At 37.1% G+C, this 16,239-nt stretch overlaps 1 protein-coding gene across 3 annotated transcripts in view; it reads right to left on the bottom strand.

Moving 5' to 3' along the window:
- Positions 1 to 16,239, bottom strand: part of CSRNP3 (cysteine and serine rich nuclear protein 3) — a 179,121-nt gene that overhangs the window by 121,801 nt on the left and 41,081 nt on the right. The window contains exon 4 of one of the 3 annotated variants that reach the window (XM_073241591.1): positions 2,401 to 2,542. The exons of the other annotated variants lie outside the window; for them this stretch is intronic. The gene's annotated coding sequence lies outside the window, so the exon portion shown is untranslated. The remainder of the gene's footprint in view (positions 1 to 2,400; positions 2,543 to 16,239) is intronic. 3 annotated transcript variants of the gene reach the window in all.

Genomic DNA, 16,239 nt, shown 5'->3' with positions numbered 1-16,239 from the left:
AATAAGTCAGACAGAGAAAGACAAGTGCCAAATGATTTCCCTCATTTGTGGAGTGTAACAACAAAGTAAAACTGAAGGAACAAAATAGGAGCAGACTCACAGACTCCAAGAAGGGACTAGCGGTTACCAAAGGGGAGGGGTGTAGGAGGGTGGGTGGGGAAGGAGGGCGAAGGGGATTGACGGGTATTATGTTTAGTGCACAAGGTGTGGGGGGGGGCGTCACAGGGAAGACAGTGTAGCACAGGGAAGGCAAATAGTGAATCTGTGGCATCTCACTACACTGATGGACAGTGACTGCACTGGGGTGTGGGTGCGGGACTTCATAATATGAGTAAATGTAGTAACCACATTGTTTTTTCATTTGAAAGCTTCACATGAAATTATACCTTAATAAAAAAAAAGAATATTACAATCATTTGCAATTAAAATATATAAGATAAATGTCCATTGACTTGGCATTTCATACGAAAAGTCTTTAAATTCAGTTTTAGGAATGATGCATAGAGAACAATCATCTATGTATTTAAAGATACAACTCCAAGGATCACTATGAATAGTGGAAAAATGTAAACATCCTCACTGTTTAGAAATAGTGGATTTATCATATAATTTAATAGACCCATATGATGCAATATTAACCTGCTATTACAATTATCAGGTCATTGAATATTTGCATATGAGAAGAGGTTTATAATAGCTGAAATTGCATTATGGATTAAGTCTTTTTAAACATTATATGTTTATACATATATATGCTTACATGTATTTCATATATATGTGCATATATACAGATGCTAGATCCTTCATTTATATACAATTACTGTTGCTGACAGGATCAACACCAAATGGTAATAGTGAATTTCAAGAGATTCATGAGTCCTAGGAAATTACATGCAAAAATTTGCGTGTATAGGCTTTTTTTTTAGAAAACTTCATCTAATTCTCCACAGCCTGGTTTCTCAACACTTTTATTTTTTCCATGCCATTCACTTGCACAGAACAATCTGATCAGTGATATTCTACTTTAGCAAACAAATTTTCTAGAGGAGGGAGAAAAATGTCAGGCGTGTTAGGAAGAAGAATCGAAAGTTCTGGAAGGGAATGGGCGACCTGAAAAACAGTCTTTGAAAATTCTAATCAAAGCTCCAAGGCTTTGATCGCTGTGTTCAGAAACTGCCAGAAAGGACACTGCACTAGAGAACAGATTACCAACTTCTAGACTTGGCCAAGGCATTGGAGAAATCACTCAACCACACGAAGTTTCAGTTTCTTCATTGGTTAGAAGGCAATTTTGCCCTCCACCTATGGTGACCGTGCTTTTATGACATTGTACAGACACTTTGAAACCCATAAAATAAGTGGAAGTGAATAATTCACTCTATACTCCACTACCTTGGCGAGTATGAGCATTCACCCTCAACCTGGGGTGATGGGAGAGACTTGTGCCTTCAATGGAAAGGGTGGAGACACCTGCTCGGGTTATGACCCATGCACTTGGAACAGAAAGCACTTGGGAGGGTGTGAGATCCAGAGAGGCAATGATAGTTCAGCAGCCAATGCAGATAGATTTGTTGTGGTCTCTATAGGCAGAGATGATCTAATTCATCTTTGTATCTCATGGTGTTGTAACACCTGGACTGGACACCCCACAGTCTCTAAGTGGGTGGAGAGAAAAGTCTATGCTGTGAGATGGGCAGAGCACTTTGATAGGAGGGACCGCCCATTATACGATAGGCAGACCTCCAATTTCAGGTCATCCCAAAAAAGCTCAAGACTGAGGAGAGAGGGCTCAGAGAAACCAGTGTCCTATAAGATGGGGCCTATAGTACTCACGAGTCACTAAAAGCCCGAAATCTAGAAGCTATGTGGGAAGCCAACAGGTAGAGAATAAGGCAAAAAGGCTTTTCCTTTATAAAACTTCTATAATCTTTAATATATAGTTTCACAATCTTTAATATTGTGTTTCACAATAAGCAAAAGAATCTGACAGTCCTTCCTCACAATCTAAAAATCCATTTGGTAGAAAGGATGTGATTAGCCAGCAGGTAATGGGCTAGAGGGAGAAAGAAGGAAGGAGTTCTAGGTAGGGACCAAGCTGTGATGTGAACTCTGAACAGTAAACTACCCCTTAGATGGATATTCAAGCATAAAAGGTGCTGTCTGATGGAATATAAAATAACCTTTCCAAGCCCAAGTAGTCAGGACAACACAAGATGTCACAGTGTAACATTTTCTTTGGAAAAGCATACTTTTCAGGGAAAATCCTGCCATAGAAAAACATTTGATTTTTTAATTTATATACGAAATGTTCCTGTGATGTTATTTCTAGATGCATAAATTACACAAATGATCCAGAAACTATGTTAAAGATAAATACAGATGAACTACCAGACTACCAACCACAGAAAATGGATCGTCTCTTCCGGGCAGGGCCAGGTAGCCGAGTTTTACCGGAATCCAGAGTTCAAGCTTCAGAGAGTTAGACCAAGAAGGTAATGCAGAACGCAGTCAGAATCCTGTGGGGACAGGCCAGCAGGGATTCCTGTGGAAAACAAAACCTGGTGCCATAAAAACCAGAAAGGTGAATGAAGTGTCCTGTGGAATCGACGGGAGGGTCTGCATGTGTCTCCAGGGCTTAGCGAGCAGGCTGCACAGTTAAGCATTCAGAAGAGATAAGGGAAAGAATGCTTGTCCAGCAACAGAGCAAAGGACAAGATCATAGGCATTAATCACATTTCCCAGAAAGTTAAGATAATTTAATGCAAAAATATAGACTTTCTAGGTATGGAACAAAAGACTTCCAAGTAGAGGACAAGACAATCTTTATGAGCTTCTGTCCCAGAAAGAAGGATACCAGCTTACCCAATATTGTTTATACTAGTGGAAATGTTAAACACTGGGCTACACACTAAAATTAAAACACCACCAGTACACTGAATTTAACAATAAAGACAGGGAGTAATTTGCCAAGGCAAGGCACTGAAGCAAATGATATAAACAAGCTCAAGAGCCTATTTAGTGCATTTTAGAGCCGGGGTAGGGGAAGAGGTGGGGTTGGTGGGGGGCTGTTCTGGTTGCCTGCCAGCACCTTGCCTTGGTGAAACAATGCCCTCCTCTCTCCAGGAACAGTGATAGGTTAGAGGTTTGTGCTGCAGAGTATTGTAATTTCATGTTGTTTTCCTAGGGATGGACTACAGGTCAATTACGTCTGGCACTTTACCCTTTGGGCTTATTGGCATATTACCAGCAACTCTGGAGATCTCTCAAGTTCAAGGATTTGGCTTTATCTGTAGATTTCCAGCACCTCTAGCTTTAAGTCAAGAAAGTTTATTATTTTTTCTGGCTTAGTCATTAATAGACATTCTTAACCAAGAATCAGTATCACATTACATACAAGAGCCCAGGTCCATATTTAATTAATTTTTTAAACACGTCATTTTTACAATAACAATAATACTGCAATTGTCTACTTCTGTCTCATATCTCTAGAAGGCAACCACTTGGAGTGTATTATAAATCTCCAGTAGTTCAAAAAAGAAGGTCATATAAAGAAAACTGTGGAAGAGAGATTTAAGAATCATCATCAAAATGCATGTATTAAACATCTTGTACCTTAGCTGTGCAAGTCATACTGTAAATTACAGAATAGAAACAAAGCCTTTGTCCTCTTGGGGTTTTTAATCAAAAACATCTAGAAGGAGTTATATAAAAATGTTTAAAATACACAAGCATTAAGGAAAAATAAATATTGAATAGGTGAGACATTTATATAATGTGGGTGATATGTCAGCCTAGGAATGAGGGAGAAGGTGGGTGTGTACATGACTAGGGAGAAAATCAAGTGGGTTAACTGGTTAAGCAGGGTGAAGGAAAGTGAATTCTTATCTATTCCTGCTTCTTTATCAGGGAGGTCTGGGGGACAAAGCATGAACCATAGGGGGAAAACTGTGTATTTCAGTTTTACTAAAATCATTTAGAGAAAATATTTTATGTAACAAAACATCCTATTATAATAAATGTAAATATACCATGCAGTTGAATGCAGAGAGTTGCATGAATTTTAAAGAAAAAGGACAAGACTCAGAAAATATAAGCCTGTCTTGGCTGCTTAAACAGCACTTCACCTTCTCAACCCACCTGCTACGGTACTTCTAGTCCATCATTATGACTAGTTCTTCATCCAATATGGGAAAAGACTTAAGTATGTTTTTGCTGTTTGAGAATTTGCTAAGGTAAACTATCTAGCAATGGTGACGGATGCTAGATCCTTCATAAATGAGAGATGTATCCCTAAAATAGTATTCAGAAATGTATTGTCACTTTCCAGAAAATATGTCAAGACTCAATGCATAGAGAAGGCATTTCATTACTCTTTAATTCAGGGAGGGGGACACTTCAGTAGAAGCAAAGGAATCGAATATATATTTTTGTTCCTGGAGATTATCATGAAGAAAATGAGAGAAATGTCAAGGGAAGATACGAAGAAGAAATGCCATGGGAAATGTCAATGATCCATTTCAAAAGCAGTTCCACAAAATGGCTCTTTAAAGCTCTATGCAAATAATGAAAGACTAGACTCGAAGTGGGGGCACTGGGTGAGTGGTAGAGGACACACAGATAACTACTTTTTGAAGAATATGGGAAAGCAGAGGCGGCTAACACAATCTTCAAAGAAACAAGAATACTAGGGGGAGGGATGAAGGTATCACTAGAAATTAGAATCCCAGAGTCCCAAAATGGCCTGTCCCACTTTTCTCCTTTGGTGTAGGGGGAAATAGCACCATTAGAGTCAGAGAGGTATATAATGGTAAGAATAATAATAAAAGAAATTAAACAATACACCATGGGAGTCCCAAATAGGCAGAGCTTAATTAATTAGATTTCTCTCAGAAGTATTTGTATTTATAGACTTTCCTATAGTATGGAATGAAAGGGTTTTACCCCTTGAAGAAACTGTAGCCGCCGAGGACCTGCTGGGGGCACTGCTGGAGCACTGAGGCCTTGCAAACAAAGGTGACAATTAAGACTGTCTTCTTCTCTGATCCTCGCAGTCTAGTTCGGCTTTCCTCTCTGCTCCTCAGGAGCCCAGAGGGAAAGAGCCCTGTTGTTTCCTCAAGGCAGAAGCTCTTTCTTCTTTACTTAGGCTTTTCGGTGCCTGTGCACATGGTAGGTAATAAATGCTCTCTGAATTGAACAAATCAAACAGAAAAATGGAAGGCAAGCAGCAGTTCTCGGTCATAAACTTAATTAAGACGAGGGAAGGAAACTAAGATAAGTAAGAGAAGAGAATAGAAAGGGGAGGATGGAGAAAAGGAAAAGTAAGAGAAAGAAGTGAGGAAATGTCAGGAGGACATAGAAACGCAAGTCCTCACTGAGTGGTATACCATTTCTTTGAGATATCATAAATGGAATGCAAACAGAAATATTATGAGCTCCCTGACAATTGTCAATAATTCATACCAGATAAGCATAAAATTAGCAATAATTGTTTCTCCCATTTATGCTTATAATACTGAGAGGAAATACGAATTGATAAATAATTCTTTTAGCGACTCATGACACAACATTGACATGAAAGAGCTGATAAATATCATTCTTTCCCTTTTGCTTTGTCCCTTTGCCACAAACATGAAAAAGCAGCATGGAGTGGAATGTGCCAGTCTCGGTCACGTTTTTTATCCACCATTCTCCTCTATCCGTCTCTCCTGACATTTGAAGAAGGCGATTTATCTTCCGCCCTTGGCACCAGAGACAATAGCACTATGCAAAGAATAGAGATCTAGACTGCTGTGGATAGATCTCTCAGAGAGCGAGAGATGGAGAGGGGACAGGGGAGACAGTTTCCCCTCTGTGGTTGTTTTATGTATCCAGTTTCCCATTTCCCTTTGGGTACTACCATACATCTGATACAATACGGAAACAGTGGCTGTAACCCGGTGCAATACCTATGGTCTTAGAGTAGATTTTAATTAATGCATAGTATTTATTCATCTATTTAATTGAAACAATTTAAAAACTTCTCCTGTGATGCAACATTTCATGTGGCCAAAGCCTGACACACTTGAAAGAATTATATACAGTGGATCATGATTAAACAGCACTTTTAGAAGGGTGAGCAGATTCTGCCAGAATCTGTCTGTACCAGTGTTTCTGTGGCACAGTCAGAGCTGCAACAGTCTTAGACACATTTCTGTTCACTGTATTGAATGGAACAGCTTGACCCATGTTTAACATTACCTCTGGAAATTCTTCGAGTAATTGCATAAAGGTGAGGTCAAAACACACCCAAAACACACAAGTCTGAAAGACATTTATTATCTATTTGTCAACTGTGAGAACCAAAGCTTCAAATGATGAAGCCCGGTTTTCCTGTGGTCATTAGACATTGGTTTGCTCATTGACAGGTGGAATCATGTAAAAACCAAATTTAGCTGAAGGGAGGTGGAAACCTTAGTCAGCTGACTGTTAGGGAAAAAGTAAAGCACATACATGCACTTTGAAGAAGTCTGTTTAGCATGATTCATCATGAATAATAAACAAGAGTAATTGGAGATAAAATGAATCTGCCTTTGAAAAATTTGACGCTGCCTGTCCCAAACTAACATTAAAACAAATACAACAAAAATTCCTAGCATTTGACAAGCAACTAGGACCTATGCCATTTTGTACATAAACTGAAAAATGCTCAGAAAGGTTGTGTTGACGTCTTTGGTTCAGATTCAATTACGATGAATTTTGGAAGCATATTATTGGCACACAAATGTGCGTATACCCTGAGTTCAAAAGCAGATTGTCTCCTCCATCTCTGCTGCTAACCTGAGACAATCATTTCAAAATAAAACCAGAGATCTATGGATAAGTGAGCCTCTGATTTCACATGCAAACTTTTATGTTCATTTTTCTGAGGAAAGCACTCATATTTTCATGGGAAAAAAACTTTCAAGTGTTACCAATTCTGGTGATGTCTAGAAAGACTAAATATTCCATCAAATCCACTGCGTAAATATGTATCATTCTGTCAGCTCCTCATGTGGGTTTTATAACATCAGCCTCACCACACTTAGTACAATGCCTTTCATCTAGTGGGTTCTCAGTATTTGTTCGCTATTGATAATGACGGCAATAGTCCAAGCCATGATCTCATTTTCCAGATGGTGATCCCCTCTTTATTTTCAAGTTCCTTTCTAGGCCAGCAAGGCAATTTTAATTCTCTCTCATCATGACTATAAACCTGTCATTGTGATCAGGTCAGACATAAAATTTTCCAAGGCTAGCCCTCAAATTCCTCCTCCTGCATGCAAGCTTGCTTCAATCTTGAGCCTATCTTTGGTGACAGGAAGGTCATCTTGTATATCATCTGCCCATTTGTAGACAAAATTGTCTACAAGAACAGACCACCTAAATTTGGTCAAGTTTATTTTGCAACCCACTGCCCAGTTCATGGTTAAGGAAGAGATGACAAATTTTTCTTCCCAACAGTCGGAGGGATATGTGTTTTCTTTCCTTCCAAAACAGATTATTACAGAATTTTAAAATGTGAATCAGAAATAGAGATATCTAAAACATTTAGAGTAGACCTGATCCACAGCATAAAACTTTCCATGAAGCTCCAAACATGTACCTGAATATTTAACTGTTTTTCTTCTTCCTATGAATGAGTTAGATTTTAACAATTTTACCTATATCTCTAGAAAAGAATTTCATTCATTTAAATAATATTAAGTAAGAAAAAGCTGGTAAACATAATCCAGTGAGTGTTTATAATTTGAACCATAGTGTATGCCATCATTCTTACTGTATAAATAGCCAAGTCAGCCTCAAGTATAAATATAGGAAAATCGTTTCTTATCTGATAATTTTTTGATAGAAGGTTTTAGTGTTTTGGATTTCCACAGTTTACCTTTTATTTTGCATCACATATGCTTGCTTTAATAATTTAAATGTTACACGGCTATGGGCTTAAAATACAAGAAACCCACCATAACCCCATAGCTTTCATCACCAGTTTGGTATATACTAACAGTATAATAATGAATTATTATTTTAATAATATAAGATCATTATTCACAGAAAACTGAAAATATTTTGCCACTTTTTTTCACTTAATAATATTTATGTGATATCTTTCCATGTATATTAAAACTACCCCCATTTTTTTATTAAGGAGCTATATAATACTCCATTATATGGATTTACCATAAATGATTAAACTAATAAATTATTGACAGGCATTTGGAAGGCTTGATTTCCACCCTTTATCAATGTATTAGTGAAGGCAATTTTAATTCTCTCTCATCACTTTATGAGTGTTTCTATAGAATAACCTCAGAGAGATGGAAGATTCTAAGGAATTAGTGTTTTAGTAAATATTGCCAGAACCCCTCAAAAGCACTGAAAGTATTTACATGTCTACCAGCAGTATATAAGAGAATCTGCTCTACACACCTGTCAATGTTTTTAAAATCATGCAATAGCAACTTTGTAAAGCTGGGGTTGCAAACTCCTAAGACTTCAGGCCAGACCAATAACAAAATATGTGAAATAGCACAGAATAAGAAAATGGGAAGTAGTGGAAATTCAGGAAATGTAATTAAAAAAACTCAACTGTGATGACTAAGCAAAACGCACCCCAGTTCTCAGGCTGCCAGTTTTCAGTCCCTGTTTTAATGGAATACACATAATTTTGATGCTTTAAAGTACAATTTCTCCTTTACTAGTGGAAGCAGTACAACCAATGAGATTAATTTCACTACATATGCCTTACTTTTACCTTATTTTCTTTCTTTACATTTTTTTTGTTCAAATTTTACAGTTATGAGAGAATTTGTTTTCTCCTAGATTTAGGATTCATTGCATGTTGCATTGCTCTTCTCAACATAAATCTTCCATAATAGATACGTTGAAGACAATAAAAAATATTGTCTTATATTTTTCCCATTCATAAAACAACTTCTAACTTTTCAAATTAAAAAAAATAAGATTAATTTAATATCTTTATTATTCACATACCGATAAAAAAAGAAAAGAAACGGAAATGCACTACTTATTCTGAATATAAGCAATACTCTGTTAAGATTTATGTTTAACCTGGTAAAACCTCCTTGAGAAGAAAAAAGAAATGCCATTATTTTAGCTTGACATAAAAAACAGAAGGGGAGAATTCTAGTTTCCTTTTGATAACAGTGGTTATCTCGTGGTCTGTGAGAAAGGGTGAAGGCCACAGAGAAAATCGGTTCTGTTCTCATTTTTCTAGTCCCACTGCATCAATAAACCTCTGGAAGTTTCAACATCAAATACACGATGTAAGCATGAGGCAGCTTGGCCTCTTTTAGCACTTTGTTATGCCCTTTAACCCTAGGAGACTGTCAGAGAGAGATGGCTAAGTAAGGAATTCCCATTGCTGCAAGATGCATCGCAAAAGGGATTTCAAAGCAGAAAAGCTGCTCAATCAGTCTGAGATCAGGGTGATGATTAAGGACAGTTTGAAAATGAGTCAGTCATGCCATTCTCATTGTACTTTTGTGGTTTTGACTGTTATTCATGCCATCTTTCTTTCTTTAGAGACCTAAACAAATGAAAATACCTAAAGATAAAACAAAGCATAAAATTACAGCCATTTTTTCAATACTTCCAATCTATATTTAACAAAAAGATGAAGCCACCACCTCTGGTGGATATAAGAGAACTAGTTGCATGATATTGACAACTGGAAATTCAACCTGTGTTGAAGCCAATTCCTTAAATATTTGTGTTCAAAATATTTTATCCTGTTTTGAAAAATCATTTTGGAGAATAAAAGAACTTCAATATCAAGGGATTTTTTTTAGGTGTTCTGAAACAGGTTTCATCTGTTAGTTCTATTTTTTCTTAATAAATGAGGCCATATGAGCAGTATCTCATACCATATATTCATTTCTTTTTGATTTTTAAAGGTAATCAGGAGTGAGGTGAAAATAACATTGTTTCAAGAAATCTATGCCTTAGAGGAAAGAATTGTCCAAGAGTAATTCAAATTTTCAGGTTATTATTTTTAGTTTGATGTTAAAAACCTAAAAAAAACTAAATCAGAAACAGCTCTGCTAAAAATAAAGGAGGGGGCAGGAAAACAGCTATAATATTTTATAAGAAAAAAAATCCAAGAGAGCCTAATTCCTCATGTTCATAAAAAATGTTTTTAAACTAATTAGAAGAGAAAAATTCCTTTCCACCATCTGATGTTATATTTAGATGTATACTTTCAACTTTACCCTGAAACGTTGTTTACACCACCCAAACACAGCTTGTAAACATTTTATTCATTCTATAGCCATTTGTTTTTATACAAATCATAAAGATGACCTTTCTTTACATTTTCTTACAGTCTTTGTCTAGAATTATACATAACTGAAACTACAATTTGATTAAAATTAGGAGAATCATTCCTTATATGATAATCAAACTCATTTGAATGGAATTCTCTCTGGTTTAGATTTCTGAGAATTTTGGTCCTTCTATCAGGTTAGTATTGGCAGCTATTCCAGTGTGCCTATAAAATACTATATAAATTGGCCAGTTCCTTGTAAAAGGAATTTTTAAAAGACTTTCAAGTTCTGAGCTTGTAGAATTGAGGTCGAGAACATACTCTACCCTGAAAATCTCATTTGCTTTGGAAATGTATACTCCTTTTTATAAGTCCTCCTAGATCTTCTAGTCTATGACAACATTTCATTTTAGCTACCTTTGGGAAACTACAAGCACAAACAGAGTTTAAACTTTATCTGTTAAAACACTATTTCTCATGATATAAAAACATTTGCAATCATGAAAGTTACTTTAGCATTGATTTCTTTCCTTTTTTCCTCTTGTGAAAGCAAGGGATGACTATAAAGTTCAGACACTAATTAATTTGGTGTGTTTGGGATTGCTAATAGTCTTTCATTGGAGGGCCTCACCATTGATTTATAATTACTTCTTTGCTGCACTTTATGATTGCATGTTTACAGTATCTGTTTTTGGACTTCTGGTTCCATTCCATTGCTCTGGTTATTGTTTTTTGTATGTGTCCTTGTTAGGCATTGATATACCATAGACCAATATGAGTAATATGTAATTCTGCAGTTTCATCAGAGAAGAGGATTGGTGTCTTTGCCATCTATGTCATTAATAAAGTCTTAAGAGTGGTTTGCTTGATTGGGGAGAGCAGGGAAGATAGATGAGAAATAAACCAAGGGTGGATCTCTAGGGAGCCCTGCCATCTAAGCAGGAGTCACATCAACAACCTTGGTGGGCATATTGCTTAGCCTCTATAGTGTCAACTGTTTTCAGTTAGCTGACTTCACTCACTTATGAGAAAGAAGAGCCTGCCAAAGGGGCCTTTCCAAGAGGGTCTGCTGGGCGTGAGGCCAGCCAGAAGGGAGGGCGCAGAAACAGCCCAGGGAGTGAAAGAAGAAAAATGAAGGTAACGGTGTCAAATACCTGTGAGAGCGCTCGTCAAGATAAGGGCTTCAGGCCTTTAGAGAGAGCATGCTCTGTTAAATGGGGTTAGAAATCAGATCCCATTGTGCCGAGGAACGGCTGAGTCTTAGAAAGCGAAGATAATGAATGTAGACTGCTGCTATTGAGAGTTTGAATGAGTCCGGGAGGAAAGAAATTGGATGGTAGTGGCAGTGAAATCTAGTGAAGAGAGAGGTCACTTCGTTTTTGTTTGTTGATTTCCTCTTCTGGATAGAAGTTGGAAGTAGGTGTAGAGGATGAAGGAAAACAGCCAGCAAAGGAGAAAATGTTGAAGATAAAGGACAAAAAGGAAATAACTCATGGCAAAAGCCTCGGCATCAGCGATAGGGAATAAAATCAAACGTGTGCTTTGCCTTGAATAGTGGGACAGACCCCTGATCCTTTGAGACTGGAGGAGAGAAAGACAGATGTAGCTGTTCGATGCTGACGGGAACTGCAAGGATACACAAGTGGTTCCCACGCAATGACCTCAATTTTCTTGTTAAAATAGCAGCTGCACTGAGGGTGAAGGGGGTGGATTGTACAGCTTGAGTGGAGTAATCAACTTTTGAAATAGTGGCTTACCAGTCAGACTCAAAGGATTAGCGAATGCTATTGAGGGGCTACCTCAGATGAGAAAACTATAAATCTGCAGAGTGGATCATTTGCTCCTGTAGCCCTCATGTGCAGAAGGAGGAATGGTGTCAGAAAAGAGTAGATTCACTGTAATTCAGATCCCAGGTTGCATGTAGGATATAAGAAAGGACAGACTGTAAAAATGTAGAGAGGAAGCTGCTGGCATCAAGCTAAAGTCCAAGCAAAACTTGGGTGAACATGCAGACATCCAAGTCTCACTGAATTTGAAGAAAAAGAAGTGAGAGGAAAAGGGTTTATTTCATTTGTAACCTAATATCACTTTTAACTTAATCTTATGTTTTTAACATATTTTTCCTTTTCCTCAATTTTCTCACTTATTTTATATTCACTCTTACTTTTTCATACAGTGCATTTTAGGTACAAGGCCAAGTAGAAGCAATTAAAAGGAACTAAACCCAGAAATGGTCAAACAGGTAAGTTTCACTTTAACAAGAGGGACTGGAATTTAGTGTCTCAGTTAAGTTTTAATTGAGAACAAGAAGCTGTAGGTCGTTAGGAGGCTTTGTGGTTGATATGGAGTAGATGTTTATTGTGATTGCAGAGGTCGGATTTTGATCAGTGGTTCTCATTCGGGGGTTCCTTTGTCCCAAGGGGACATTTTCGGTTTTCACAACTGGAGGGGTGGGGTGCTACTGGCTCCAGGTAGCAGGCAAGCTGCTGACCATCCCATCACGCACAGGTAGCCCCACAACAGAGAATTATCTGATCCAAACAGCAGTAGTGCTGAGGTTGAGAAGCCTGGATTAAATATATTATTTATAAGAATGATGAAAGAATGAGAATGGCAGGAAATCATCTGGAGAACCATTGAAGAAAAGTGGGGACGGAGGCACCCCCCAGAACACAGGCGTGCCAGGTGGTGCAGGATCAGAGGTGTGCACTGGTGCATGGTGGTTTGTGAGAGGGTGGGAGAGTCAGTACTTGGGAGAGTTATGGGGAACCAGATTTGTAGTACAAATTCGCGAATGACTCCTGGGTTTAGCTTTTGTTAAGCAAATGTAGGGAGGATGACATCAAGAGAATTTAAGGGAAAACATATGCTATTTTCTACTTGCTTTGGAAAAGTCACAATTCAGTTACCCTCAACTGAGAATTTCTAATTCTTTCTTTTGAAGTTTCCAGATGACGTAACAAAGGTTAATCCTGGTGTAGAAGGAATCCAGCTCTGGCACACGGACATTCCTTGAGAAGTCTTTGCTCTCCCCAGGGCCTGCCAGGAGCCCTCTGCCTCTCTTCCATCCTTTTGCTTGGCCCAAAACAGACCAGCACCGGTTGCCTCTTTTTGGTGAACCTCACAGCGGTGGCCATTCCTGCTTCCGCAACATGAGATGTATAAATGCTTTGGTCTGATTAAGAGAGACCCTCTAAGCAGTTTGACCTTTACTTTGTCCTTCTTTTAATGCTCCAATACAGGGGTATTTATTACATTTATTAAATTTATTTCCATCAGATGATATACTGTTTTTGATACCTTCCTTTTAGGAGATTGGTGGAATTACAATATTTAATAGGTTTTGAGGCCTCCTAATCCAACTTCTGTTTATTTGGATGGCTAGAGAGTCCTTTCATACTGACTTAGTAACAGTGAAAGAAAAAGGATTGAACTCCTTTTTCTGAATACCAGGTTGGCTAAACCCTTCGATTCTATCCAGTAATGTAAGTCTGAGTAACTTTTAAGATAATGCCAACCTTTGTAATGGGTTCATCGTATTTTAGATGCGTTGCAAAAAATGGGCAGGGTTATCTGGGCTATAGACACCGTCAAGTTCTTAGCACCTGAGGTTTCATATCCAAATTCCAAGCAGACGACCATGAAAGAAGCCTGATGATCACAAATAGATCAATTTAATTTCCAAATCTCCATATATCTTCTAATAAATCAAATGTACAAAGGAAGACATATGTCCTCTCAAAAATCAGTGTACTATGTGAATGAGGTGGTATTTAAATAGTTTCTTTCTGGGTTTAATCCCAAAACTCAGGGCTTTCCTATAAATGTAAAAGTGACGATAAAACAAAAAATTACATAGAGCCTCCTAGCACCATGTATCATCCATCTGTATTGTCATCGATATCCTTAACTACTTTCAGATTATAATATTTATTCAATTAAAAAAATGGGTTGATTTTTTCCCCCCATACCCAGATAAGCCCTTACCCTTTTAGTAAGTGAATGGACTATTCCATTGTATGTTTGTTTATTGCAAACCTTTTGACAATATTTCATGTACATGTAGTAAGTCTATTACCATTTAAAAAAATATGTCTTTTCTCTCTGAGGAAAGACACATACCAGTTATTTTACCTACATTAACACCATTTATCTTCACAAATGGTGATTTAGAAAACTTACCAGCAGGTGTTATGTTTCATTGCACTTGTTTCAGTTGGCACTATGCGGGCAAAAGTGGTATCTACGTCTTTTGTGTAAATTATGCAGTATTGAGTCATTAGGCTTATTTAAAAGTTCCACCCCTCCTTACACTCTATATTCCCTTTCCTGTTTTCTTTTTTCTTCATAGCAATATCACCACCTAACATAACATGTAACTGTGTTTGTTACTGCTTACACATTTCTACTCCCCATATTGTAATCTCCACTTTAGGAAAATATATTGGTGCATTTTATTCACTGCTGTTGTCCCCATGCACATAGTAGGCACTTGATAAATACCTGCTGAATGACTGTGGTTGTTACATAAATTAATTTAACCACTTGTCTAATGGCACAATTAAGCAAGAGGTGTTCTCATTGACTTTTCAAAAAAGAAGTTTGCTATTTTTAATTACTTGACTTGCTTTAGCATCTTAAGGTATCACCTTTTTAAAAGCTTTTTGTGAGAAGCACAGTGCTGTGCAATCATTTCAAGCGGAGTCTGGACTCCCACTCCTTGCAAATCCTTTACTCATTCTGCTAATATTTGCATATGGGTCCCTTAGAGGTTTATAGCATTCAAATCCTTTCAAACCCACACGCCTTTCTAGATCATTGCAGCAATGATTTAAGTCTCCGGTGAGCTTAATAAAGAAGTCAAATGTACTGAAACAAAAAACCCAAGAAGGCTTTGCTCACTTTTGTTCTTTTCATAGGTGTTTGCATAACTCTTTTCTATAATAATAAATGTGCAGGTGTGGCAAAAAAGAGACTTTTCCTTCTTAGAATCTCGTATTACTTACTTGTGCTGTACTTGACTAGCTACTTTAATAAAAGGTCAGTTGGGTGTGAATTGTGACGAGCAACACTCCCACGGGTAAAAACTCTTAGTATTCCAGGCTGATAAAAGTCATAATGTAAAAATATGAATAATCACCAAATAATTCCCATTGCACTTTAGAATTCATTGCATGCTCTTTTAAATCTAGCTTGTCTTTTTAATTATGCATTGCTTGCATTAATAATAAAATTAACTTCAGAGCAACAGAGTAACATATTGGTTGGGCAATTCTTGAGAACAGGAAAATGAGGAAAAGATGTAGAGACTGAAGACAAGTCCGATCAAGACAATCAAAATAAAACATCATCAATACTTTTTCATTTAAAATTATGAACATTTGGTGTTGGGTCCCACATTAAAAAGAAATCAGAAATCCACTTCCTCAAGCTATCCCATTAGAATGAACCATTTTAACCGACATTGTCATTCAAACTTCCAAATGAATATTTTATATTAGTTTATTATTACATTAAGCTGTTTAATAAGGGTAGGCTTATCTGGTTTTTCTTTTCCAGACTTAGACTATAAACAACTTAGAAAAGGTCCTCAAATGACCTTTTGCTCATTAATATTGTCATTTTATTGACACCACATTTTTCAACAAAAGCATAATTTCTGTGTACTTAGGGAGCGTCAGGGAATAATATTGAAAGAATATTGTAGGATTGCTAAATCAGCTGTCCTTTTAAATTATGTGTGTGTATGTATGCCAACGTTACAAAAGAAACTTAAAAATTGCAAAATAGGTATATATTCCTTAATAAATCAGAAATAAAATTTATAGAGATGCCTGACATTTATTTATTTTTATGTTAACAGTGGTATCCTTTAAAAAAGTGAAGCAAATTTTAATAACCAGTGGTTCTCTACTAAAACAGTGTTTTCTTTCAACCAT

The sequence above is a fragment of the Manis javanica genome, chromosome 7, assembly GCF_040802235.1.
Source record: "Manis javanica isolate MJ-LG chromosome 7, MJ_LKY, whole genome shotgun sequence".
Taxonomy (NCBI): domain Eukaryota; kingdom Metazoa; phylum Chordata; class Mammalia; order Pholidota; family Manidae; genus Manis; species Manis javanica.
Note: the sequence above shows the minus strand (reverse complement) of the source record. Positions and strands in the feature narration are given on the sequence as shown.